Source organism: Heterocephalus glaber, unplaced genomic scaffold (assembly GCF_053883595.1).
Source record: "Heterocephalus glaber isolate CG9 unplaced genomic scaffold, H.glaber_assembly_v1.0 deba00001452, whole genome shotgun sequence".
Taxonomy (NCBI): Eukaryota; Metazoa; Chordata; class Mammalia; order Rodentia; family Bathyergidae; genus Heterocephalus; species Heterocephalus glaber.
In genome coordinates, this window is record NW_028258302.1 from 16,126,904 (window position 1) to 16,151,176 (window position 24,273).

Consider the following 24,273-nt stretch of genomic DNA (forward strand, 5'->3'; position numbering starts at 1 on the left):
GCGAAACCACTGAGCTAAATCCTCGGCCCTGTAATCCCTATCTTTTGGGAAGCTATTAACTGCCACTTTATTTGCTTCTTTTTGTCTCTGTTCTCTTTCAAGGCACTCTTTTGGTTTTTTCCACTGTGAAACTTCTGTTTGGCAATTGTAGTAATATTTTTTCCCAGAAGAGCTAATGTGCTCAGACCAGTCATCTGCAGAATCATAAGGTGCATCTGAAGTCTTGCTTGGATTATTGCTTGGATTAGAAGAGTGTGAATTTGAACTATGAAGGGCACTGTGGTTGTGTGACTTTTCTTGTGGAGAGTAACTGGTCCCACCTTCCCTCTCTCTAACTCTATAAGTATGCACATTTTTGGCCTTATTGTGACCTGTGCTGTCACTGTACTTGTTTTCAGGACTATCAGATCTCCGCAACATTTTATTTGGGAGTGAAGGATCTGCGGCGTCTCGCATCTTTTCATGTCTGTGATCACCGCTACTGGGGTGACTCTTCGATGAATACTTTAGTGCCTGGTAAGGCTGCGAGTCCCCCTCCGGTCGTGACAGCCATCACTGAGTCTCCGCTGTTTCCTCGCATACATTACCATCAATGACCGCCGCGGAGCGTGGCCAGGAGGGGGAGCGGCAGCAGCGGGAGGCGTGCAGGCGGTAGCCTTGGCCCGGAGCGCCCTCGGGCGACACCGCCCCGTTACTGGAGCCGGCACTCCCGGGCCATCTCCCTCCGTCCACACCATGCTCATGCTCGGCCGGGGCAGCGGCGCCAACTACTTTATGTCTTTTTAGACAGGGTCCTACTATGGAGTTCAGGCTGGCCTTGAACTCACTGTGATCCTCCTGCCTTATCCTCCCAGGTGCTGGGATTACAGGCGTGTGGCACCGTGTCTGGTTTAGAATGTATTAAAAGTTTAACTGACCTTGCCTTCACCCTAACCCTAAAACTAGAATGCAATAACATCTGAATCTTATAGAAGAGATCTACTGCCTGCCTGCCTGATTCTCCCACTTGTGTATTTTGTAAATGCATTGATTTGTGACTCTAAAAAGCTCACATAACCCCTTCCAGTATGGAACGTGTCTTTCAAGGTAACTTGAATCCATGTCCTTGGGGCCATGATCACTCATACTTAGTTTAGAATAAACCATTTAATTATTTTCTTTGGAGTTACTTTACGTTGACATTCCCTGGTTTAGAGATGGGGAAACTGAGGCCCAGAGAGGCAAGGGACCCTGCTCCAGGTCCCACAGTATTAAGTGGCAGACCTGGGAGGGTGGTGGCCCAGCAGCAGTCTGGTTCCAGGGGCTGCAGGTTTAACTATGTCACACTGCCATAGTGAATGTCACAATGTCACAGTGCCAAAGTGAATGTCAAAAGCTCAGATTTGGGACCTTGGTGACTATGAGGCCCGAGACAAATGGGCCTCTCTGCTCTTCTCTCCCCGTGAGTGCCAGTCCCTCCTGGGAGACGTGGGACAGTGCAGTGCCTCAAAGGAGGCAGCGAGGTGTGGGATCCAGGACCTGGAAGAGAGATGGGGCAGAGAGGTACAAGGGCCCTGTCTGCTACTAGCAAAGTTGTGTTCCCTGGGCAGGGACAGATGTTCCTGTCACCTGATCTCCCACTCCAGAAGCCTGGGCAGGGGCCCTCTCCGAGGCTGGCCCTGTCTCTGCCCCCTGTGGCTGTCACAAGGCATGAGCCAACAGGCCCGGTCCTGCTGTCCACCCATGAGAAAGGCAGCTTCCCGGAAGCTTATCCTCCCTCCGCTGCCCCAGTACACTCAGTTCCTGGAAGTTGGGGGAGCTGGGCCATGATGTCTACTGTGCGGCACCTAAGCAGGACACCTTTCCTTGGCTTTCACCTCTCCCAGGAGAGGAGAGGACAAGGGGTTGTGGCTGCTGGCAGATAGGAGCTGTCAACCTGCTGCTCACTTGCTTTGACCTGGGCAAGTTACTTGACCTCTCAGAAGGCTCAGTTTCCCCAAATATGAAATCGAGATGCTAACGTTAATTTCATATGGGACAGCCGGAGGACTGGCCGCAACAGTGTGGGAGTGCATTTGGCATTGAGGCCTGGAACCCTAAAGCACTCAAAACAGAGTAGCTATGGTGACAATTGTCCTGCCACCCTAATTCTCTGTGGGCCCTCTGGGCGATGGCATTCACATGTCTTGGCTATGGCAGAGGTGGGAGGGGCGCCCTTCTTATCAGTACAGACAAACCGGCTGCATGCCAGCTTCAGGATTCCGTAGACCTAGACCGGCACCGAGAAGGGGAGGGTGGGCTAAGCATGTGGCCGTGGCCGGGCAAGAGGAAGAGCCACCGAGCTCCCTCTGGGAGGGGAGGTAGCAATCCTTCCTGGCCTAGCAGGCAGTGCTTGGTTCCTTCTTGCCAGACACCCTCTACCTGCAATCCAGGGCTGGGAAGGTGTGAAATTCCTGTATGAAGTCAGGCTCCAGGCAGGCTCTTCTTCATTCTGAAAGGCACAGCTCTGTGCTTCCAGGGATTCATCACCCAAGAAAGCAGGCCACCTGGAAGAACCAAATCCATCCATGGAACTGTGGCCTGACAGAGTTAGAAGGGGCTTAGAAAGCCCATGATGGTTTGAAGCCCAGCCTGTGGACTTGGATACCACCTGCACTCTCCAGCCTCAGTTTCTCTGGGAACAATGGGCTTGAGCACTCTCACATCATATGAATGTTTTCCTTTGGCCGTTGACAGAGCAAATGGAATCATGTATATAAAGCACAGGAATTAGTAGTGTGGAATGAGTGTCTAGTAAGTAATGGATGCTTGTAATCCATCCTCTCTTTCCACATGTGAGCGGTGGCAGAACTCAAGGAACAAAACTTTCCAGGAATTTCCCACCCCTCCACATGAGGTAATCAACACTAGACAATGCTTCTTTAGTTTGGAGGTGTCAGGGATTGAACCCAGGTCTCACACATGGTAGGCAAGTACTCTACCACTGAGCCATAGCCCTAGCCCTTTTTAAAAATTTGAGACAAAGTCTTGTCAAATTGCCCAGGCTGGCCTCAAACCTTTTTTTTTTCTTGTTTTTTTTTTTTTTTTTTTTGGTACCGAGGATCAAACTTGGGTCCTTACACTTGCAAGACAGGCAGCAGAACCACTGAGCTACATCCCCAGCCCTGGCCTCAAACTTTTGATCTTTCTGCCTCAGCCTCTCAAGTAGCTGGGATTATAGGCATGTGCCACTGCACCTAGCTGCTTGTTTTCTTATATTGATTTTTAAAATTAATAGCCTTTATTTTTTACTAATTATTACTTTTTTTTTTCTTTTTTCGTGTAGGGGATCGAACTCGGGACCTTGTGCTTGCGAGGCCGGCGCTGGAACCACTGAGCTAAATCCCCGGGCCCTCATTTTTACTTTTAACTAGCATTGAACAGCATCATGAAAAGCACATCTTGTGTGCATCATCTTGAATTCACATAGTTTGCATGACATAAGCAATTATCATTCTGCTTTACATGGAGAAAAACAAGCCCTAGAGAGAAAAAATTTGTCCAAAGACTCCTGGTAAGAACACATGGGTATCAAGGAGTTCTGGGTTTCTGTGGTTGCATCACAAGCCATTGCTGTGCCATAAACTGTTTTGTTCACAAATTCTCCATGAAGCAGGCCTTCATGGGGAAGCCTCATGGGTTCGTCTCTAGTCCTCTTGGTATTAGCCGGGCAGCTTGGTGGCCAAGGTCTGGAGTCACCTCAGAGCTCCTTCCTTCTTGTGACCAGCAGGTGATGTTGCTGTTGCCTGGAACCCCCTGGAGTTATCAGCTGGGACATCTCCATGTGGCCTCTGTGTGTGACCACCAGGCTGGTGCTTAGATGGTTTGCATTGCTGTCCGCATCCTCCAGTCTTCTTCTTCTTCTTCTTTTTTCTTTTTTGGTACCAGGGATCGAACTCGGATCCTTGTGCTTGCAAGGCAGGAGGTGGAACCACTGAGCAAAATCCGCGGCCCCTTCAGTCTTCTTTTGTTTGTTGATGTATGTTTCACTGTCGGGAGCATTTCTACATAAATTTTTGGGAAAAATCATTTCATAATTAAAGTATGACTATAGCTGTCTGAAGCTCAATGCCCCTTGCCCCTGAGCCGGCTGTGGCATGCGGAAACAACTCCGTTTTGCCTCCCGTCACAGGTGAGGCCTCGATGGTTCTGTGACACTGTGGTGCTCAATGGCAAGATAACAGCAATTGAAGACAGCCTGGTTCTTTGTTTCTTTCTTTTTTTTTTTTTTTTGGTACCAGGGATCGAACTCTGGATCTTGCGCTTGCAAGGCAGGCGCTGGAAAGCCTGGTTCTTTGAGAACCCAGTAGTAAAACAAAAGAGAAAGGTCCACCTGGGGAGGGACTAATTCCTTGTCAAACTTAAGTCATCCTACCCACTATTGTGAGAATGTTCTCCTTCCAGTCCTCCTCAAAGAACCTCTTCATCAGCTCCTCATTGTCCTAGGATCACCGCTGCCCCCTAGTCTAGGTCACCTGATGATTCCCCCAGTTATTGTGTGCACCCAATAAATGATGGCTAGCTCAGAGAGTCTTTGTCCTTGCCCACTCTGAGGCACTGACCTCCTATATACTTTGAAATTACACAAGTCTCTATTGTCTTTTTTCTCTTTAGCCCTTGCTGTCACCCTTTCTAGGTAGTTGGAGGATTGAGTACCCTCTGATATTCACATACAATGTTTTGTGATAATGTCCAGGTGTTTAGTGGTACCTATTCCATGGCCTATTTTAGGGAACAATCAGACTGTATTGAGATCATTGTTCCTACTACCAGGGAGTGAGGTTCTTTCTTTCTTTCTTTTTTTTTTGAGACAGGGTCTCACTATGCAGTTCAGGCTGTCCTTGAACTCACTATGTAGCTCAGGCTGGCCTTGAATTTGCCGAAATCCTCCCAAGTGCTGGGATTATAGGCACCACCAGGCCTGGTGAGCTTCTTAAGGGCAGAGGTCAAGTGTCTTTGGATTCCCTGTGGCTGGGACAGTTCTGGAGGCTGGGAAGTCCACTATCAAGACATTGGCATCTAGGGCCAGGGATTTAGCTCAGTGGTTCTGACACCTGCCTCACAAGCACAAGGTCCCGAGTTCAATCCCTGGTACCAAAAAAAAAAAGATATCAGCATCTGATGAGGGCCTTCTTGCTGTGTCATCCCATGCTGAAGGTGAGAGAATAAGATAGCCAGAGCAATAGCCTGTGTGTGTCCGCCTGTAAGTATGTGTGGTACTGGAGAGTGAACCCAGAGCTGTATCCTCAGCCCCTTTTTTATTTTTTATTTTGAGACAGGGTCTTGCTAAGTCACTAAATTGCCCAGGCTGGGACAACAGGCTTGTGCCACCATGCCTTGTTTGCCATAACATTTTTTTTTTTTTTAACCAGGGATGGAACTCCGGACCTTGTGCTTGTGAGGCAGGTGGCAGAAACACTGAGCTAAATCCCCAACCCATGCAATAACATTTTTTTTTTTTTTTTTGCACTGGGGATCGAACTCAGGACCTTGTGCTTGCAAGGCAGCGCCGCAACCACTGAGCTAAATCCCCGACCCATGCAATAACATTTTTTAAAAGAATAGTTTTAGGTTCATGGCGACACTTGTTGCCAGAACACTTGCAGCGCCTCCCTCATTATTGACATCCCACAGTGGGTTAAAATTGGTGAGTCTACATTGACCCATCATTATCCCCCAAACCCAAGTGTACATTAGCACTCACTCTTGGTATACATTCGTTGGGTTTGAACAAATGTGTCCACTTTGAAGGTGTCCTATACAATAGTTTCACTGCTCTAACAATCCTCTATGCTCTGCCTAGTCTTCCCTTCCTCTCCCTGGAAGCCACTAATCTTTTTACTGTCTCCATAGTTTTCCTTTCTGCAGAATCATACAGTATGTAGCCTTTTCAAATTGGCTTCTCTCACTTAATACTATATGCTTAAAACTCTTCCACGTCTTTTCATGGCTTGTAGCTCATTTTGTTTCAGCGCTGAACAGCAAACCATTGTCTGAATGAATCAGAGTTTGTCTGTTCTACAGCTGAAGGGTGTCTTAGTTGCTTCCAAGTTTTGGCACTTAGGACAAATGCTACTAGAAAGATTCCTGTGTGGGTTTTTGTGAGCATCTTTCCATATGCTTATTTGCCACCTATATATCCTGTTTGGTGAGGTGTCTGTTCAGATCTTTTGCCCAGGTTTTAATTGAATTGTTCATTTCTTTATTGTTAAATTTTAAGAGTTCTTGGTATAGTCGGGTCCTTTATTGGATACATCTTTTTTTTTTTTTGGTGCCGGTTATTGAACTCGGGATCTTGTGCTTGCGAGGCAGGCAGCGGCACCACTGAGCTAAATCCCCAGCCCTGGGATACATCTTTTGCAAATATTTTCACCCAGTCTGTCTTGTCATGATCTTGATTGATTTTTATTAATGGTTCAAATGTCTCTCTCTCTAGCTCTCTCTCTCTCTAAACAAAATAAGCATTCTCTTAAACATTCGTTACATGAAAAGCTGTCTTTGTTTTGTTTTGGTACCGGGGATCAAACTCAGGTCCTTGCAGCGAAACCACTGAGCTAAATCCCCTGCCATATGAAAAGCTGTCTTAACCTCACCAGCGCGCTTGTCTTCTGGCAGGTGTAGCTGGCAGTGTGGGATCCTCTGTGTGCCCAGAGAGGGCTTGGGCTTGCACAGTGTCCTCACCTAAATGATGCGTCCATCTGACGTGCAAAGCCTTCATGGTATCCGGAGAACTGGCTGTTTTGGTTTGTGTGAGACTCCTGGAATGTTTATTCTCTCTCCCTCTCCCCTCCCCTCCCCCTCCCCCTCTGTTGTTTTCTCTCTTCTGAGTTCCCCCTACTTTTCCATCTGCCTACTGGCTGACCTCCCAGAGTGGTCAACAGAAAGACATGTGCTTTTCCCAAACAGGCCTTTCTCCCATTCCCTTCTGGGTCTTTGCACTCAGCCCTCATTGTTTCCTACCCCTTCTCTTCTTGCTGACCCTTCTATGCCCCCTTCCTGGACTGGAGGCAGCCAGGGGCTGTGGGGCGACAGGACCATTCACAGCAGGCCTTTGGAGGGGCTCAGACGGAGGTTTGGATCCCGGCTCTGCGGTTCAGTTACTGTCATGGGAATGGGTGTAGCTCCCGATAGAGAGGTAGTCATGCCTTGTGGGTGGCTGGAGAGTCAAAAGGGGTGATGACGTAAGTGACAGAGCTGGCACACAGTAGGTATTTGATATATGACAGCACAATATTTTCAGGGACTGTCTTCTTGTCTTCATAGCTTGGCTGTTTATATTTGTGAAGCAGAGAGATGGGTAGAGTTCTGGAGTAACCACCAGCTCCTTAAGTAGCTCTCTGAAGGAACACAAATCCTCCAACTATCCCTGTTTTGAAGACTTTTAAACAGAGAGCTTAACTTATAACAATCTTGCTCATTAACCGAGAGTTTACTACATGCTAGGCTCCACGCTAAGCACTTCCTGTATGTTTTCATCTCTTCTCATGACCAGCCTGTGGAGGATGTTCCATTATTATCCCCATTTTATAGTTCAGAAAACCAAGGCCCAGAAAAGTGAATTGACTGGGTTCAAGGCACACAGCTAGTTAAGGGATGAAACTGAGACAAGAGTCCACATTTTTCTGGCACCCCAAGCCTGTGTGACCAATCACAGACCACGCCACGTCCAGCTAACCTGGCACAGGCAGGGAGAGACAACTGGTTTCATTTCCAGTATGACTGGAACCCCTGAGAGCTGAGTAGGCTTCTCAGGTGTTAGACAGGACACTGAGCCAGGCCCCAAACCTGCCCAGGCAGAGAATGTGGGAGGTCTGAGACTTTGGGGTGGCCCAGACCCTCCTTGGAGCTGGAGGCCTCCCCGGAGCAACAGGACCATAAACACCAGCCGCGCTTTCAATACCACACGGAGTCTGAGTCAGGAAGTATTTATAGCCGGCCTGCTCTCCTCTCCTCCTGCTCTGCCAGAACTTATCCGGTTCACTTGGGGCTCGGAGGGTGACAACCTGTTTATCATCCAAGGTGCCCAAGCACACTGTTGAGACACCCTCCAAGAATGAGCTTTGGAGGCCGGCCCACGTTCAGGCCTGACCTGACCTCTGCCCCACCCTGATGCAGTCAACTGTCTCTGTCCCCGTTGCCTCAGCTTCTCTGGCACGCCCAGTAGCCCCCCCCACCCCCGTCTTTGTTAAACAAGACACAGTGCTGCTTTTTCCAGGAAGCCACCCTGGCTTGTTCTGGGAGAGTTACAAACTTTTCCTGGCCCCACTGCTCTTAGTGAATGAAACGTCTCATCCGACAGATAATTAAATCAATCTTAATAATTGCAAGGGCTTTCTATGTGCCAGACACTATGCTAAGAGTTTGAATATTATCCCCCCACCCCTTTTGGTACTGGGGATGGAATTCGGGTCCTTGAGCTTGTGAGGCAGGCATCGGAACCATTGAGCTAAATCCCCGGCCGCATTACCCTTTTTAATACAATAATTTTATAAGTTGGATATTAATTTAATATCATCTGTAGAGATGAGGAAATTGAAATTCAGTGAGGTTAAATAACTTGTCCAAGACTACAAAGGTACCAGGGCCAAGTTCAAAAGCTGAGTCTCCCTGGGTTCCAGAGTTCAAGTTGTAGGTGAGCTAGGGCAGGTTACTGCCCCTTGAGCATCAGTTTCTTTACCTGTAAAATGGAGACACTGCTACCTACCTCTCCCAGGTGTAAGGACTGAGTAAACCTGGCACACAGGAAGGTCCCAGCCAGTAACTGCTGTCCCCCACCCCTTTGACAATCAGTGGTTTGTTCCAAGCTACTTAGAATAATCTACGGCATCTGGCTTGAACTTCTAGGACTTGAACCCAGGAGCCTAGCTGTTCCAGGGCCCACTGCCCCCTGTCCTCACTCTTTGCTACTCTCCAGTATCCAGGCTGAAGTCCCGACAGACTCAGAACCCAGGGGCTGGGGTGCGTAGCTGAGGAAGGAGGGGGGGTGAGGAGGAGCATGAGCTGGGGGGGGGGTGCATCATGCAGAGGCAAGCAGGCTGACCCAGCTCTACCTACCGGGCTGTACCTAACCGCAGGATTTATTCTGGAAGGGGCTGGCCTCCAGGCTGCTGGGAGCTGGAACCCAAGGTGTCAACGCCAAATTCACAAAACAGCCCCTGGGGCCAGATTTAGTGGTTGCGCTCTGACCCCAGATGGTGGTGTGGCTGCAGGTTCTGGGCCACAGCTGCCTTTGATTCCTGCATGTCTATCCTACATACCATTTTCTGCGTCTTCACTGCCCCTCCCCAGGCAAGTATGGGTGTCCTGTGGCCTCCTGCCTTCTCCCACTGCTGGGGCCATGAAGTCCAGACTAGTGGGCTAGCGCTCCTGTCCTTGCAGGGGCTTTGCTCCCCCAACCCAGGCCTTGTCCTGGCCCCAGGCCTTCTGGCCACTCTGATGCTGAGGGCCCAGGGTCTAGTCCTGCTCTGTGCCCACTTTCTCCCTGGGGTTCATTAAAGCCTGGTTAAGCACTTCGGGCTTTTTGGGCTCTGATCCATAAGAACAATGACTTTTTAACAGTTTGGGGATTTCTTTCCAGTACCGGGGATTGAACTCGGGACCTGTGCTTGTGAGGCAGGTGCAGTGCCACTGAGCTAAATCCCTGGCCCTGGGAATTTCTTTCCAACTATTTTTTATGGCTCTATGACATTTTTTTCCCATTAAGTTTATTGGTACATTTTAGGTATACAATACAGTTACATTCATCATTGGGATCTTGTACCTTTACATGAGTATCTTGGTTCTTATTTTTTTCCCCTTCCCCTGCCCTCCCTTCACCCACCCACCCTTCCCTATTTGCAAGGACTGTTTCCATTTTTTTTCCTTTTCTCATATTTTTTCTTTTGCCTTCTTTCCTTTCCCCTACACCTCCAACTTCCCCTACTCCTTTAGACCTTTTCTTCCAATTACACAGTATCAATTATACATTTTTAAAATTACAATATCAAGATCTAGAAGACATTGCCACAGATTTTACAGAATTTAAAAGGATATAGAAAGCATATTACAAAAATCTGTTTTGAAATAAATTGGACAACTTCTAAGAAGTACCTTGGAGGACAAATTAATGAAACTGACTCTGGAGGAAATATAAAATTTGAATAGCACCTATTAAAGAAAGTATATTCCTAGCTTGAAAACCTACCTATATGACAACAACAGGCTCATATACATTTTAACTGATAAATTATATCAAACATTTAAAGCAGGAAGAAAAAGCCATATGATCCTGTCAGTAGTTGGAGAAAAAGTATTGGATTAAATTCCACAGCTGTTCATGGTAAAAGCTATCAGGAGACTAGAAGTAGAACAGAACCTTCTCAACAGATAAGACATGTACTCCATACTTCTAGGAAAAATGCCTTATATGAATGGAGAAGATACAATGCTTTCTCCCTAAGGTGGGGAACAAGGGCAAATATGCCTACTCTTAAGAATCTGTCCATTAAACTTTGTTTTTTGTTTTTTGGTACCGGGGATTGAACTCGGGTCCTTGCACTTGCGGAGCAGGCGGTGGCACCACTGAACTAAATTCCCGGCCCTGTCCATTAAACATTGAAACATAGGCCTAAACCAAAATAGTCTGGCAATAAAATGACACAATTAGGATAGGATTGGCAAGGTAGAAGTAAAATCTTTATATGTAGATGAAATGATCATCTACAGAGAAAAATACTAAGAAATCTCAAGGAGCCCCTAGAACTTATATTTGAATTTAGCAGGGTTGGAAAACACAAGGTGTATATAAAAATTCAGGTCTATGTTTACTTGCTATAAATGAGGAATTGGATATTGAAATTTAAAAGTTATGTAGGAGTACAAAGGACCTAGAAAAGTAAAAAGAAAAAGAAAACAGTGTTGGAAGACATTTATTACCTAATTTTAAGACTTCTTCTAAAGCTACAGTAATCAAGGCAGTGTTCATGTAAGGAAAGACATATAGATAGTTGGAATAAAACAGAGAATCTAGAAACAGAACCACACATATATGGTCCACTGAGTTTTGAAAGATTATTTAACATTAACATTTTATAGAACATAAACTCAATTCAAGAGCAGAGGAAAAGATAGTGTTTTCAGCAAATGGCACTAGAACACCTGGTTTCTGTATATAAAAAATTAACCTCAACCCTTTATTTCCATACATAAAAATAACTTGAAAGGATCTATGAACCTAAATATGAAAGACATGAATTTAGGATAGGCAAGAATTTTCTAGGACATAAAAAACATGATGTATAAAAGAAAAAAATTGATAAATGAGATTTCATCAAAATTTAGAACTTTAAATGACATCATTAAGAAAATGAAAAGTAGTCCTTAAAGAGACCATATTTATAATGCATATAACCTATGACCAGAATATATAAAGAACTCTTACAGCTCATTAATAGACAACCCAATTAAAAAGTAGACACAAGAAGATGATAAATAGCCAGTAAGCACAAGGAAAGGTGTGCAACACTAGAATCAGAAAAATACTAATCAGTACAATAACAAGATTGAATTATACACTCATGACTGGGGATTTAGCTCAGTGGTTCTGTTGAATCATACACGCATTAGGGAGAATAAGTTCATGACTTTTTCTTTTTGTTGGATTCTCCCCCTTTACATTTAATTTCTTGTCGCGCCTGATGGATTCATTCTGCTGTGCTTCCTGGGGTTGTGATCTTCATTGTCTGTTCCTAGGATATTATCTAAAATCTTTTGGAGTGCTGGTTTGGTATTCATGAAGTTCCTAAGGAGCTCTTTGTCATGAAAGTATCTTATTTCTCCATCAATTTTGAAAGATAGTTTTGCAGGGTACATCAGTCTGGGTTGGAGGCTGTTTTCCTTTAGGGCTTGGAATACATCACTCCAAGCTCTTCTTGCTTTGAGGGTTTGCGTTGAGAAGTCTGCTGTGATTCTGATGGGCTTTCCTTTGTATGTGATTTGTTTCTTTTCTCTAACTGCTTGTAGAACTTTGTTCTTCTGTTGTGTTTCTGGAATCTTAACAATTATATGCCTATGTGTAGATTTTTTTTGATCAAGGCTATTTGGAGTCCTATATGGCCCACTTATCTGTATGTCAAGTTCTTTTCCCCTGCTTGGGAAGTTTTCTGCCATCACTTCTGTGAACAGTTTTTTTATGTCATCTGCACCCTCTCCTGTTTCTTTGTTGACTCCAGTCAGTCTCATGTTATTCTTCTTTGCATCATCTAGCAGCTGCTGGATTGATTTCTCGTGATCCCTTACAATTTTGAAGCAATTTTTCTTTTCCCGGTCACTAATTGCAATCTTATCTTCTATATCTGAAATTCTGTCCTCACATTGGTTCATTCTACTGTGTAGACTTTCCATGGAATTTTTAATCTCCTGGAAATCTGTCTGTATCTGTTTTATGGATTCCATTTGTTTCCTATGTTGGGATTCCATTGTCTTCCTCAGCTCCTCTATTTTTTTATCTGTGTCCTCTCTAGATTTATTAATCGTGTCTTGTACTATGGGTACAATCTCTGCTGTTATCAGAGAAATTATTTCTGATTTCACTTTTTCCAGATCCTCTTTTGTTGCCAATTCAGGGAGTCCAGGTGGTTGAGTATCAGTGTTCCATCTCATTTCCCTTTGGGGTTGCTGTAGGTGATCTGGAAGTCTGGTTTTGAGACTTATTTATGTGTCTTCTCATTTTGACAAGTCGGGGTGAGGGGGTGTGCTGTTGACACCTGCGCGGCTCACCTCCTCTGGGCTGGGAATGGTGGAACGGCCCTTTTTTATATATTTTTTGGTACCAGGGATCGAACTTGGGACCTTGTGCTTGCAAGGCAGGCGCCAGAACCCCTTAGCTAAATCCCCGGCCCCTCTATGACATTTTTTATCTATCTACTTATTTACATACCTACACATAATCTTTTTTTTTTAATAGAATAGAATCTCCTTCCATATAATTGATGTGTATCTTTCTGTTTGTGCCTAACAATATATACTGACATCTTTTATATTGGTATGAAAAACTCCGTGTCAGCCAGGTGTGATGACACATGCCTGTAATCCCAGCACTCAGGAGGCTGAGGCAGGACGATCGCCTTGAGTTTGAGGCCAACCTGGGCTACATAATGGATTTAGGGCCAGCCTGAATTACAAAGCCAGACCCGGAAAAAAAAAACCTAACTCCATGTCATTTTTAAAATTGGAGGAATGAATGTATTTATATATTTCTGCACATACAGTTTGAATGTTTTTTGGGGTATGCTTTTGTGTTATGTTTTACTAAACTTTTTTCTTTTTCGGGGGTCAGTTTGACACAGAGACTCACTATGTAGCTCAGGCTGCCCTCAAGTTTGCTATATAGTCCAGGCTAGCCTCAAACTGTCAGTCCTCTTGCCTCAGCCTCCCAAATGGGCTTGTGCTAACTTTTTTTTTTTTTTTGGTGCCAGGGATGGAACTCAGGAGCTTGCATTTTCAATGCAGGTGGCAGAACCACTGAGCTAAATTCCTAACTGTGCTAATTTTTTCTTAAGTATATTTCCTAACTGGATAGTTCAAGGCATTCTCCCAAGGTAAGCATGCCTGGGTAACCCACACCTGCATCAAGATGTGGATCATGAGCGGCACTGCCAGCCAAGGGTCATCTCTGTGCTGACTTCTAGCAGCTCAAGTGAGTTGGCCTTTTTTGAACATTGTAGAAACAGGATTTTACAAGAGGTACTCTGGCTTAACATACTATATGAGAGAGTCCTCCATAGTGTTACATGCAGAATCTGTTTACTCTTAATTCTGTATAGTTTTCCACTATGTGACCATAAAACAATGTATTTGTCCATTGATGGGAACTTTCTTTTAAGGTTATGCTATTATAAACAATATTGCAAAAAAGTACTTGTGTGTCTGAATATCTCTATCATCAGCCCAGGCATGGTGGTATATGCCTGTAATCGAGGCCGAGGGAGAAGGATTGCTGCGAGTTTGAGGCCAACATGAGCTACATAGTGAGTTCAAAGCCAGCCTGAACTGCATGGTGAGAACCTGTCTCAAAAAAAAAAAAAAGAATAAAAATAAATAAAAATTTTGAAAAATAAATATATCATCAATCAATTCATCTATCCATTTCTTTCTGTCATCTTTCTAGGTTAATATGCTAGATTCCTCAGAATACAATTTTTGAGTCATGCATATGAATATTTTACATTTTGGTTTTATTAAATTGTACACTACTCTGAAATATTTGAAGAAATCTATTTAGTCTCTTTAACACAATGTCTCATTGAAATTTTAATTTTTAGAGAATTTATGAATCACGGTTTAAAGAATCAGATCAGAATGACAATGAAGCCTTTATTAAGCCACTACATTAAAAGTATATATTGTTGGGCCGGGGATTTAGCTCAGTGGTTTTGCCACCTGCTGCGCAAATGCAAGGACCAGAGTTCGATCCCCGGTACCAAAAGAAAAAAATATATATATATTGCTTTACTGCCTTCAGTACCAGTATTACATAAATGCATGTGTCAGAAACGTCACAAAAATTACATGACAGCTCTTATAACTGAGAAAGTAATTCTGAAGTGTACGTTTGTCTTGCCTTTTTAAATTTATAAACCTGCCCTAAAAGAAGATGCATATCTGGGAAAATCTGAACTGTCTTTTTGCAGTTTATCCTTCATGTACATAAAATATACCATTAATTTTATTGGGGGAGACACTCTGTCCAAAAATGTTGCCTACAGCTATGAGTTAAGAGTGTCTGGGCCGGGGCCAGGGATTTAGCTCAGTGGTTCCAGCGCCTGCCTTGCAAGCAGAAGGAACCGAGTACCAAAAAAAAAAAAAAAGTGTCTGTACAGTGTGTAACTTTTATTTTCTAAAATCACACATAGGGCATGTATATGAATTATAAATATATAAATAAAAGTTTGTATCAAAAGTATTGTAGTTTATGGCAAAACCTGGTTCTGCAGTAGGCTAATAAGTACAGTTCCCGTGGAAAGAATGTTCGTGGCTCATCTCAGTGTGTGGCTGCATAGACAATTTGAAGTTTTTGATATATTTGTGGTATTTATCTAACTTGAGCACTGCAATCTCACCTCCTCAAGGGAATTCAATAGGAATGTTTATTGTGACTTTTTCTCTGTTGCATTTTAAAGTTATTTCCTGTAATTTATTTTCAGTACATAATTACATTTTTGATATATATATATATGTGTGTGTGTGTGTGTGTGTAAAATTTTACCCCCAGGATCAAGAAGAGTGGCAGTGCCCACATCCCTACCCTTCCCCAAACTTGGAAATTATTAATCTCTAATCTGCCAATCTAATAAAAGAAAAATCAGATTTCATTGTGCTTTTATGTACTTTTTTTGTTTTTGTTTTTTGGTACCAGGGATCGAACTTGGGTCCTTGCGCTTTCGAGGAAGGCAGTGGAACCACTGAGCTAAATCCCCAGCCCTTATGTACATTTTTTTAATTAATGAAGACAAGCATCTTTTGTTTTTGTTGGGAGGACACTGACATTTATTCTTTTATCAATTGCCTTTTTGTATCCTCTGTTTATTCTTAAAACTTGATGTACCAAGGACATTGACACTTGGCCTTTACACGTGTTTCTCATGTTTTTTCCTAGCCAGTTACTTGTCTTTTAACTTTGTTTATGGAGCAACTGCCGGTTTAAATATAGTCTGTTTTTCCTCCTGCCCAGTGTTTACGATCTGGATAGTCCCCCAGGGTGTGTGTGGCAAGACCCAGGTTCAAATTGGTGGGGCTGGGGGGCAGCAAGGGCTGGACCCCAAGACTGTCTTCTCTGGGATACAAACAAAGGCACATCAGGGTCAGCAGCAAGACCCTGGCCTGGACTCTGCCTGGATGCTTCCTCCAACCTTGTCATCAGCTCCTTCTGTCATCTGAGAGTCCCTGCCAGGCCTGAGGCCAGGGCAGTGTGGTGGGGAGGGAGAGGGGGAAAAAATTAAGAGCAAGTGGTAGGCAGCCCAGCTCTTTGAGGTCAAGTCCTGAACCACTTAATGCTTGTATCTGTCTGCTCAGCTGCCATAACAAAATACCACAGATTAGGTGAATTCAACAACAGAAATTTATTTCTCACAGTTCTTGAGGCTGTGAAATTAAACCCCAGGGTCCCCAGCAAGGGGGACTTCATTCTGAGGCCTCTTCTCTTGGCTTTAGGAAGCTGCCATCTGGCTATGTACCACCCTTATGCATGAACGGAGGGGGAAAGGGCAGGCTGTCCCATGTTCCTTATAAGGACACTATTCTCTTTGGACCAGGGTCCTATGGTCATGATCTCACTAATCTTAATTACCTCCCAGAGGTCTCATCTCTACACAGCGTCACTTTGGGGGTTGGAGCTTTCATATATGAATTTGGGGGAACACAAGCATTCAGCCCATAGCCATGCCCCAGACCATTTCCTGGAAGTGTAACCTGGATGAGTTACCTAATCTCTGTGACAGTTTCCTCATCTCTAAAATGGGAACGATTATGATACAGGCCTCGGGGCCCGGGGATTTAGCTCAGTGGTTCCTCTGCCTGCCTTGAAAGCTCAAGGTCCCGAGTTTGATTGCTGGTACCAGAAAAACCCAAAAAACAAAAAAAACAAAAAAAAAGATACAGGCCTCAAGGGCTGGGGATTTATCTCAATGGTTTCGCCCCCTGCCTTAAAAGCCCAAGGTCCAGAGTTCGATCCCCTGTACTAAAAAAAAACCGTACAGGCCTCATAAATTAATAAATTATTTACTACCATCAAATACTTTGAGCAGACTGATCTCCAGACCCTAAGCAGGTCCACCATAATTCTTACCTCCTGGTACTTACGCCCTTTCATAAACACATTGTATCATGGTTGGTCTGTGATAGTAGAAAAGGAGAATACAGTTGAAATGACAGTGTATGATTTCTGGATTAGGTCTTAAAAGACATTGCCATTCCATCTGGCTCCTTTGGGTCACTTGTGTGAGGAAAGCCTGGTACCTGTTATGGGGATGCTCAAGTAGCCCTGTGGAGAGGTACATGGCTGACCATGTGGGTGGGCCATCTTGGAAGTGGATTCTCCAGCTCCAGCTAAGCCCCAGCCAACATCTTGACCACGACTCCTTGAGACATCCTAAGCCAGAAGCACACAGCTCAGCTGTTTTGAGTTCCTGACCCACAGAAACTGTTGATTATTGTTTAAGATGCTAAGTTTTGGGATAATTTGTTATGCAGCAACAGACAATCCACAAATGCAGGTGTACAGGTGTAGTGGCAGGTCCCTGTCATCCCAGCTACTTGGTTGAAGCAGGAGGATCACTTGAGCCCAGGAGTTCAAGACCAGCCTGGTCAACAGAGTGAGTCTCTGTCAAAAACAAAACAAAATAACCACACACACACACACACACACACACACACACACACACACACACACACACAAAAGAAAGAAAAATAAAGATAGTCCACACACCATGAAGTTATCCACAGTAACTGTCCAGGCAACAACAGCCAGCGTCATTCCTGACCTTGATAATAGTAAGAACAGTTTGTTGAGAGTCTGTCCTGTACTGGACACGTGCCCAGACAAGTGGGCGTCCACCTCTGAGCTATCAGTTTTCAGCATGAGACAGAGCGCTGGGGGAGGACAGTCACCCAGAGCCCTCAACTCTCAGGAGTAGAGAAGCCCAGAGAGCTCATTACTCTACCTAGCTCATTTCAAAGATAAGCAGGTGGACGTGCAGAGAGGTTAAGGAACTTGACCAAGGTGACAGACACACTGATTCATGGAGGAAACTAAACTGACTTCAGAACCATTGGTCCTCAAGCAGCCTCTTTGCTCTTGGGGTCTTGGTTAAGGGGTTATTGCATCTCACTGTTCACAGAGCATTTTCACTACTTAATGTCAGAACAACCAGTGCAGAGCCCCCTCCAGACCCTGGGGCAGGCCCTTTCTCTGAGGACCATCCCCTCCCCACAGTTCTCATAACCAACCACAAGTGTTGTCTCTACCTGGGGACAGAGGCAGAGGCCTTGGGGCCCTGGCCCAGGCTTGAGTGCTGAGGTCCAGAACACTCTGCTCCCTGCTGTGGTGCACGGGCCAGGCCTAGTGGCCTCTGCCCTGACACCTGGCCACTGAATCATGTCCCAGACCCCATGGACCTGCCTCTGCCAAACAACTCCAGCTTCAGCCACTGGATCAAATGACCATTGGTTTGATCCTGTGATTTAGGACGATTCTTCAATGAGGACATCAAAGCACATGACAGAGATCTCAAAGCCTAAGGAAAACAGTCCCTGAGCCACCCAGCCCCTCTATGAGGGTGTTGTAGGCACACAGAGACTGGGGGAACCCAGAGCAGGGGCCTGGCCAGCCCCACCCCCAGGGAGGGAAGGCGGTGAGAGAGGCACCCACAGGGAAGATCTGCCCTGTGATGGACCAAGGAGGCATTCATTTAAGCAAGCCAGAACCGTGGCGGTGTGAAAGGGAGCCTGGGAGTGATTTCTTCTCCAGCATGACCACTCTGGGGTTTCATCATCACCGGCCCCAAGACCCAGGTGCTGGGGACATGGCAGGACCTTGTGGGTCATCTCCATGAAGACACTAGGGGTGGGTGTTGTTTTTGAGTCTCAGGCAGAGATGGCAGTGGAGCCCAGATGTCCCAGCCCCCAGCCAGGGTTCTGTCCCCTGAGCCAAGATCTCAAAATCTCAGGTTTCTGAAAAGCCCCCTTTCTAGTGACAATCGATTTAGGAGTTCAGTGGACCATTTCAGTTTTGCCTACACTAGCTGTGGGACATGTGGTGACTTCATACCTTGTTCTGTGCCTCAGTTTCCTCATCTCTAAAATGGAAATAATAAGCATGACCTGTACCATTGAAAACTGTTTAAGAGAGTAGTTTTTTTTTTTTTTTTTAGTACCAGGAATCAAACTCAAGACCTTGCGGTTGCACGGCAGGCGCCGGAACCACTAAGCTAAATCCCCGGCCCTAAGAGAGTAGATTTTAAGTGTTCTTGCCACAGTAAGATGTGAGGGAATGGCACAGTTAAACAGGTTGATTTAGCCACCCTCAGTGTGTACATATATCAAAACATCATGCTGTATGCCATGAATTTATACAATTTTTATTTTTCAATTTAAAAATTCTGTATTTTTAAGAGCATTACCTTTTTGGTTGTTGTAAGGACTAAATGAAATGGTGCCACAAGACTCTGTTGATTCCCAGCCACTTGCAAGCACTGAATCTATCAAAAATAGTGTTACATGCTTGCCTGGCATGTGTGAGGCCCCAAGTTCAATCCCCAGCACTGCAAAAAAAAAAAAAAAAGAGTATTGCAACTACTATTGCCTTCCAGCTCCCCCTGTCCTTGTCAAGCCTAGATCATGCTCTTTTTCTTGTCAAGACCCAGACAAGCTGACACCCTCTGAGGCATTACTGCTCCTCCCTGCAGTAACAGACTTTGGGGACAGTGCCTAATTCAAGGCCTATCTCTTAGCTGAGTGACTTTCTGCAAGTTATTTCTCTTCCTTGAACTTTACTTCCTGACAGGTACAAATGAAAATTATAATACCCAGAATCATTCTCCCAGAAATCAATGACACAGCAGTGCATAGTGGTGCAGACCTGTAATCCAGCACTCAGAGGTTGAAGCAGGAAGATTGCCTAGAGTTTGAGGGTAGCCTGGGCTACATAGTAAGTTCAAGTCCAGCTTGAACTGGATTATGAGACCTTGTCTAAAAAAAAAATCCATGGCACAAAAGAAAGGGAGGAAAGGGCCGGGGATTTAGCTCAGTGGTTCTGCCACCTGCCTCAAAAGCGCAAGGTCCCGAGTTCGATCCCAGGTACCAAAAAAAAAAAAAAAAAAGAAAAGAATGGGAGGAAAAACAATTGTTATACATTAAAAGAGATTCGTGAGATGATGATAGCAAAAATGCCATATGTAAGACTTTATTTGGATCTGACTTGGACAAAAAACTGTAAAAAGGCATTTGAGACAAATAGGGACCTATAAAAATGGTCTGAGAAATAGATTATATTAAGATATCATTGCAGGCTGGGGATGCAGCTCAGCGGTAGAGTGCTTACCTAGCATGTGAAAGGTTCTGGGTTCAATCCCCAGCACTGTAAAAAAAAAGAAAGAAAAGGAAATTATCATCATTTTTGTTAGGTATTATAATGGTATGATAATAACATAAAAAATTGTTATCAACTAGAAGTACTTACTGAAGTATTTATGGTAACTAAGTTTGTTTTAAATTTTTTTTTTTTTAGTACCCGGGATCAAACTCAGGACCTTGTGCTTGCAAGCCAAGCAGCTCTGCCACTGAGCTAAATCCCTGGCCCATTTAAAAATATTTTTAAAAAGAAGCATGTTGGGCCGGGGATTTAGCTCAGTGGTTTCGCCACCTGCTGCATAAGTGCAAGGACCCGAGTTCGATCTCCAGTACCAAAATATAAAATAAAATAAAAAGAAGCATCTTGGGGTAGAGATGAGGTAAGATTGGGGAAACGCTGAAAGAATTGAAGCTGGGTTTGACTGTGTGAGTTCATTATGGTATTTTCTCTACTTTTATATGTTTGAAATTTTCATTGATAAACAGTAAAAATAAAGGAAGTGATTCAGAGATGGCGGCAGTAGAATGCAGTGGTTAAGAGTTCTGGACCCAGAGGTGCCAGTGATATTCCACAGCTTTAAGGTATGTTCTAGTAAGTGGTCATGATACTGATGCTGGCTGTGTCACTCACTGCTGGTAGATCCTGGCCAAGTGACTTAACTTCCCCGAGCCTCTGCACCTGAGCTACAGAACAGGAGGAATCATGATCTCTGGCTCACTGAGTTTATTTGGAGGACTGAATGACAGGAAAAGGGAAGGACTTAGCAGAATGCCCAGCACATAATAAGCACTCAATAAATGCTTCAGTGGCGTAGCAAAGGTTTGGGAATCAGGCTACCTTGGACATGAACCCTGGCTTGGCTCTGCCACTTGTGCCTGTGTGACTTCAGCCAAGCCAATTAACTCTCTGAACCTCATTTCCTCCTGGGACAGAAAGGAAGATCATAATACCTCCCCCACAGGCCTGTTGGGAGGATTAAATGACAAGACATGTTTTCATGCCCAGCACAGCCCACATGGGAATTTCCCTTCCTCCCCCTTGACTTTCAGCAGCGCTGGCCCTGCTAACCCTAGGCTGGAACCCAGCCCACTGTCCATTTCCTTGGCCTCTGCCCCTGGGCTCTGAGAGTGGCTGGAGAAAGTCAACAGGTCCCCTCGAAGGGCTCTTCATGGAGGACAAGTCTGTGCTGGGAGCCATCTCCTGGGCCCTTCTGCTCCCAGACAGTCCCTCCTTCCCTCTGGCCCCTGGCCTCTCTCCTGTGTCCATGCAGCCCTCAAACCCTCTCCACCACCACCCACTCTGCCAGCCTCCCTGCTGCCGCAGCCTCAGAGGTTGGCCTTGGCTCTCTCTCGAGTTCATGAAACAGAGGCACTTTTTCCCTCTCTTTCCTCCTCTCTTCTCCCCATCCCTCACCTCCAAAGCTGAACTGTCCCTCTTCTCCCCAGGCCTGTAGGGTTTACTCCACCACCACCACCCACTGCCCTTGCCTCAGCTCTAGAACCTTCTCTCCTCCGTTGCCCATACCATCTTACCCAAAAAAGGCTCACTCAAGTATCTTAATTTCTCCCAAATCTGACCTCGACCTAGATACTCCTTTATTTATCTCACTCACTCATTCACCCATTCACATAAGAACCATTTGAGCTGGGTGTGATGGCACATGCCTGTAATCCTAGTACTCTGGAAGGCTGAGGCAGGAAGATTACAAGTTCCAGCCCAGTTTGGGCAATTTAGCAATTTAGTAAGACCTTGTCTCAAAGGAGAAAATAAGAAAGGGTGCAGGATATAGCTCAGTGCAAAAGCCCTGGGTTCAATCCTCAGTTTGGGGCGGAGATGGGGGGCGGGATTTGTTGAATACCATGTGCCAGACACTGGGATACAGAGATAAATAGGGACAGGCTCTGCCCTAAAAGTTTTCATAGTCCAATGGGGCAGCTGAACTCACAGACAAAGGCAGCATGACAAATGAGATGCAGAGACTGGCTGAGGGCGCAATGGAGGGAGGGGGACCCTAGGGGACTTTCAGCTTTGTGGTTGTCCATGGTTGGTACAGGTGGGCGGTTGGTAGTGCTGTTCCCTGACGCATGAGACAAGAAAAGTGGAAAGAGTAAGGTATGGGGAAGCTAGTGTGCTCTCTTTAGGGTAGGGTGAGTTTGAAGTACTATTGGAGCAGCTCAGTAGGAATTGCCAATAAATCTTCAGTTTAGGTGAAAGAAAACTCTGGCCTAGAATTCGATATTTGAAAATCATTGGCATGCAGGAGTTGGAAGCATGAACCTTTATAGAGTGCTTTCTGCCACATGCAACGAGTAATTACACTTTTTGACATTTGTTATCTCATGGCCTAAGTAGTCAAGAATTGGGCAGTTCCAGGGTTGGATAAATTGAAGCACAATAACAGCATCAGTAACCAGGGATTTTTTTAGTTCCCCTCTGCCATCCTCAGAGTGTTGACTTCTTCCTCAGACTTGTTCCCTCATGGTTGCACACTGGCTGCCTGCCCTCTCACACCCCATTACAAGGCAAGAATGAAGCTTTCTTCTTACACTTTAATTTTTATCATGGAGGAAATCCTTTATCTCTATCCAGTAGACTTGCCCTGGTCTCATTAGCCATAAGTACATCATTAGGCAAAAAGACATGTGGACTGGGGATTTAGCTCAGTGGTGCTGCTGCCTGCCTCGAAAGTGCAAGATCCTGAGTTCGATCCCATGTACTGAAAAAAAAAAAAAAGACATGGGATTACCACTATGGGTTTAACCCTTTTGTGGTTTATCTCCCAGGGTCTGGGGATGGCCACCTTCCCTGGGGCACAATACTGTCAAGATCTGAACAAACCTGAGTCCTGTAAGCCAGAAAGAAGGGAGGACTTTTTCTCAGTCCTCATCCCCCTCTGCCCCTGGCTGGACTGATGGTATCAACTTTTCCTCAAACCATTCAGTAGGGACAGGAGGCACTTGGTCCCTGAGTCGAGCCTATCTAGGTTCCCGTCTCTTGCTGTGCGACCCCACAGAGGTTACTTTACCTCTCTGGCCCTGAGTTTTCTCACCTGTGAAATGAGGATATAATGGTTCTTGCATGAGAACTTGCTGAGATGATAAAATGAAATAATGTATGCAAAATGCTTAATACAGTGCCTGGTAAGCACTCAGCAAAAACTAGCCATTAGCATCCTGGGGGAAATGGATCAACCTCTCTTCTGAATCTTCCTGTCTTTGTTTTTAAGGCCTCCTCTTCTTTCTGTGTCTGGTTCTTCTTCTGGTGGCCCCTTTAGGCCTTCTTTCTTGAGGCTGGGCCCTCTGCCCTTGTGATTGGTTAGGTCTGGTTTCAGGGCTTGGCTCTCCTCTTTTTTTTGAGACAAGATCTTGCTATGTAGTTCAGGTTGGCCTTGCACTCACTATGTAGCCCAGGCTGGCCTCTACTCACTGTGATCCTCCTGTCTCAGCCTCCTGAATGCTGGGATTACAGGTGTGTGCCACCACACCTGCTCTGATGACCAAAGTCCCTGCTCTGATGACTTCTTCCTGCCAAAATGAAAGATGTCCTAAAAAGTATGGAGGAAATTTGTGCAGAGAGCCGAAGGGAGCTTCTAGCTAACTCCTGAGTGTCAGGGCTGGGTTTTAAGGTGCTACGTGAGTTATTCCTGTCTGTCTCTCTTCCTGGGCTGTGAGCATCTCAGGGCAGGGACACTGATCACTCATCTGTCACCTTGGTGCCCGATATATAGTTAGTACACAGTAAAATGCCCAATGTGTGAATAAGTGGCTTTGCCCCTTCCTTTCTAAATGACTTTGCACAAGATCCTTTTTTCCAGACCCATTTAAAAATCTACCAGATGAAGGACCTCAATATTTCTCAAGGGGCGGAGATGGGCTGCCCAGAGCAGAGTCTTGGGTGAGGGGGAGGGCTCTGGTAAATGCTGTCCTCTTATCTGAGGCAGGGGGGTGGGCTGAGAGAGGGGTGCCCTGACTCATATGAGGAGCTGTCTGAGGCTCCAGTCAGGGGCGTTGGCTATTAACCCCTGCAACCCCAGCAGCCCCCTCTCTGTGTCCCTTCCCCAGGCTCGACAGCTAGGCCAAGAGGACGCGGATTTCTGCAGGAGACCCTGGGTACCAGTCTTGTTCTGAGGGCTTCAGACAGGTTGTTCTTGT

General features: G+C 45.3%; 1 long non-coding RNA gene and 1 pseudogene across 2 annotated transcripts in view; one reads left to right on the plus strand and one right to left on the minus strand.

The window, feature by feature from the left end:
* The window catches only part of LOC101706029 (WW domain-containing adapter protein with coiled-coil-like), a 1,793-nt pseudogene extending 1,203 nt beyond the window's left edge, over positions 1 to 590 (minus strand).
* Positions 1 to 8,958, plus strand: part of LOC110350375 (uncharacterized) — a 23,929-nt gene extending 14,971 nt beyond the window's left edge. Inside the window, exons 3-4 of one of the 2 annotated variants that reach the window (XR_015452776.1) lie at positions 3,305 to 3,532; positions 3,746 to 8,958. This is a non-coding gene — a long non-coding RNA (uncharacterized LOC110350375). Of the gene's footprint in view, positions 1 to 3,304 lie in introns of both variants that reach the window. The other variant, XR_015452775.1, reaches the window with a different exon arrangement.
* Positions 8,959 to 24,273: the final 15,315 nt, after the last annotated feature.